The 4,219-nt window shown below is 47.1% G+C and overlaps 1 pseudogene; it reads right to left on the bottom strand.

The window, feature by feature from the left end:
* Window positions 1–1,587: 1,587 nt before the first annotated feature.
* Window positions 1,588–2,505, bottom strand: LOC119513831 (annotated as a pseudogene).
* Between the last annotated feature and the right edge of the window lie 1,714 nt (window positions 2,506–4,219).

Here is a 4,219-nt window from a genome sequence, read left to right as displayed (position 1 = left end):
GGACGAAAAGGGACATCCGGGAGGCAGGGTGGCTGGCTGGAGGCAAGAGGTCAAAACAGCCAGGAAGGATGGCATTTTCCCCACTCGTCCCAAGGGAGGGAAATGTCTCCATCCCAAAGGGATTTGGCATTTGAATCCCAGGCCTCCTGATGCCGGGAACCAGAGACGTTCCTGGAGTCCCAGCCCTTCACAGTCCCCGGAGCAGCTTATGGGCAACTCGCCCCTGCCCCAGCCGGGGCGGCCACTGGCCCTGCCAGAACACGTGCACAGATCCCCTGCAGGACACGGCCCTGCAAGCACCCTCTGCTGCCAGCAAACAGCCTCCCCTTAAACGATGAGCAGAAGCTCAGAGCAGGGGGCCAGCCTGCTTGGAGGTGCCACCCGCATTCCTGCTGACATCTGAGGCTTCGCTGCCTGGAACCCAAGCCCAGGCCCATGGGGAAGCAGACATCCTCCCAGCCCCAGCCGTCCCTACCAGCCATCCTTGCAAGCCCTTGGATAGCAGCTGTCTCTTTGGCGGGAGCCCCCAGCCTGAGCCCCAGTGTACACACAGCATGTATTGATGCCACCTTCCAGATCCCAGGACCCAATGCCCCATCCCCACCCCCATCGCATTTCCTAAATCAACCTTGGTGGGCCTCCTGGGGGAGGCGGGCTGGGAGGCAGTGCTCTCTGCCTACACTCGTTCCAGCTGAGAAGAAGGCCCCCTCACCAAGCCCAATGCCAGGCCTGACCAAGCTGGGCAAGTACAGCAATGGGGTAAATGATGTCCCCAGAAAAGATGTTTTGGGGAGAGGGGAGGACGAGAGGGTATTGCTGGGTGGATGCAGAGTTTCTGTTTGGAGTCACGGGAAATCTTGGAAATGGACGTGGTGCTGGCGGCACTCGGTGAGCGTGAACGAGCCCACTGAAATGCACACTTAGGAACAGGGAAGGTGGATGAGGAGATGAAGGACTCATCCACTGAAAACTACAAAACATTCTGAAAGAAGCTAAAGAAGAGCTAAATAAATGGAAAGAGATCTCGTGTTCATGGGTTGGAAAACTTAATATTGTTGAGATGTCAATACTTGTCTAAAAGATCTACAAATCCACCGCAATCCCTATTAAAATTCCAACAGCCTTTTTTGCAGAAAAGGAAAAGCTGATTCTCAAATTATATGGAAATGCAAGGGGCCCCGAATAGCCAAAACAATCTTGAAGAAGAAGGCTAAAGTTGGAGGACTCCCACGTTCCTGTTTTGAAACTTACCACAAAGCCACAGTGATCAAAACAGCCGTACTGGAGCAAGGACAGACATACAGACCAGTGGGATTGAATTGAGAGCTCAGAAATCAACCCTCACATCCATGGCCAACTGACTTTCCACAAGTGCTTGAAGGCTACTCAACGGGGGAAGAATTGTCTCTTCAACAAATGGTGCTGGGACAACTGGCTGTCCACGTGCAAAAGAATGAAAGTAGACTCTACCTCACACCACATACAAAAATTAACTCCAAATGGATCAACGATCTATGTATGAGAGCTAACACTATAAAACGCATCCAACTGTGAAATATCTTCACGATCATGGAGTAGGCAATGGAATTTTTTTTTTTTAAATGTATCAGTTATTTAATTAGGTTCTTTGCAAAAAGTTTAGAACACCAATTTGTGAGGATAAACTCCATTTGTGAGAGAGAACACAGAACGCAGATAGCCTTGGAGCTGAGGAACAGCTTTGATTTTTGGCATAAGTTGTGAGTCCACAGTTTTCTGATCAACCTTGCGCTGCTCTGTAAGCTCATATTTCTCTTTCTCTGTGTCGAAGATCTCACCTTCCTGGTGTCTGGGCTTACGCAGCTTCTTCTTCTTGAAGTAAGCATCAGTGAGATGTTTTGGGATTTTCACACTACTTATGTCAACTTTGGTGGAGGTGGCAATGACAAATTTCTGGTGTGCCCTACGCAGCGGAACTCGATTGAGGACCAGGGGTCCAGTCACAAGTAGCAAGCCACTGCCCAGCTGCTTCAGGAAAACCACTCTCTTGCCCCTGTGGCGACCAGTGAGGATGATCAGAACGGTCCCAGGAGTGATGCTGGATCGCAGCTTTCTCACATGCTGACTGAAGGGTTTTTTGCCATGGCTCAACAGCTTCCGAGGCACATCTTCAGTAGGATAATATCTAGGCATTTTGCGAAGTTTAACCACTCTGGTACCTCCATTTTTGTTACCACCTACGGGTTTTGTGACAGTAGCAAGAACCTTCTCCTTCTTTTTCTTTTCAATCCTGGATTTAGCTGCTGAATACTTCCTCTTGTACATGGCCTTTCTGGAATACATCGCAGATCGGGAATATCTGCCAATTCCTCTGACGAGAACTGGGTTTCGACTGCAGTGAGGCTTCCCTTTTTTGGGCTTTTTGGTTTTGAGGCTACTCTTCTTAACCTTGCCACTGGCATCAGCTTTCTTGGCCTCAGGTTTCTTCTCCATAGTTGCCGGCTTTTCAGCCTTTTCACCCGCCATCTTCGGAGATGGGAAAGAGCGGCAATGGAATTTTACACTTTACACCAAAAGCACAGGCAACAAAAGAAAAAAATAGATAAAATGGACTTCATCAAAATTAAAAACTTTCGTGCATCAAAGGACATTACGAAGAAAGTGAAAAGACAGCCTACACAATGGGAGAAAATAATTGGAAACCATATATCTGATAAGGGTTTAATATCCAGAATATAAAAAGAACTCCTACAACTCGACAACAAAAAGACAAATGACCCAATTAAAAAAAATGGTCCAAATTATATAATAATGTAGATTACAAGGGGTGACAGTGTGACTGTGAAGACCTTGTGGATCACACCCCCTTTATCTAGTGTATGGATGAGTGGAGGAATGGGGATAAAAACTAAAGGACAAATGGGGTGGGATGGGGGGATGATTTGTGTGTTCTTTTTTCACTTTTATTTTTTATTCTTGTTCTGGTTCTTTCTGATGTAAGGAAAATGTTCGGAGATAGATTGTGGTGATGAACGCATAACTATGTGATCATACTGTGGACAGTGGATTGTATATCATGGATGATTGTATGGTGTGTGAATGTATTTCAATAAAACTGAATTTAATAAAAAAAAAATGGTCCATGGATTTGAACAGACATTTTTCCAAAGAAAATATTCAAATAGCCAATAAGTATGTGAAAAGATGCTCAAGAAAGCCAATTAAACCCACAATAAGATACCACTTCACACCCACTGTTATTAAACAATTGTGCTATTATTAAAAAACTGAAAATAACAAGTGTTGGTGAGGATGCAGAGAAATATGCACCCCTGTACATTGCTGGCGGGAATGTAAACTGGGCAGCTGCCGTGGAAAGCTGTTTGCTGGTTCCCCCGAAAGTTAAATCTGCAATTACCATAACACCTGGCAAATTCCATTCCTAGGCATACACTCTGTGCCAGTTTGGATATATTATGTTCCCCCCAAAAGCCATAGTCTTTAATGCAATCTTTTGGATGCAGGCTTATTAATCTTTTTGATTAGGGGGTGACCTCTTGATTGAACATTACCATGCAAATTTGACCCTGTCCTTTCAGGGTAGGTCTTGATTAGTTTACTGGAGTCCTTTAAAGGGAGCTCAGAGAACAGAGAGAGGAAAACACCCTGGGATATGCTAACACAGAACCCAGATGCTTGCTGATGTTTAGAGATGCTGGGAGATGCAGACAGAGGGTATTTGGAGATGCCAAGCTAGGAAAAACCTAAAAACATTTTGGAGAAGGCCATTTTCAAATGCAACCCGGGAACAAAGGACCAGCAGATGCCACTCACGTCCTTCCCAGCGGACAGAGGTGTTCCGGACACCATTGGTCGTTCTTCAGTGGGGATATCCTCTTGCTGATGCCTTAGTTTGTGCGGTCGCAGTTGATTCGTCTGGGGGGGGGGGGTGGCGGCCGGTTGCTAAATCCTAGGCTCCCAGGATTGCTCGGAGGGTACCGGCGGCGGGGGCTCTTTCCCGGAGGCGAAGGCGAGGCGGGGGACTTGGCCAGGTCCCCGGCGGGGTGGCGTGCAAAGTATGGAGGGCGGCGAGAAAGGAACAGGCGGGACACAGTTCTTTTAGGGTGAAGAAGCCAAGAAAGAGAGAGATTTATTAGGGGAGAGTACAAGCTTATATCGGGCGTTTAGAGGGCGGGGTAGCTGTAGAGGTTAAAGGCTTGGATTGGTTCTGAGAGGGCGC

The sequence above is a fragment of the Choloepus didactylus genome, chromosome 18 (genome assembly GCF_015220235.1).
Source record: "Choloepus didactylus isolate mChoDid1 chromosome 18, mChoDid1.pri, whole genome shotgun sequence".
Lineage (NCBI taxonomy): Eukaryota > Metazoa > Chordata > Mammalia > Pilosa > Megalonychidae > Choloepus > Choloepus didactylus.
Note: the sequence above shows the minus strand (reverse complement) of the source record. Positions and strands in the feature narration are given on the sequence as shown.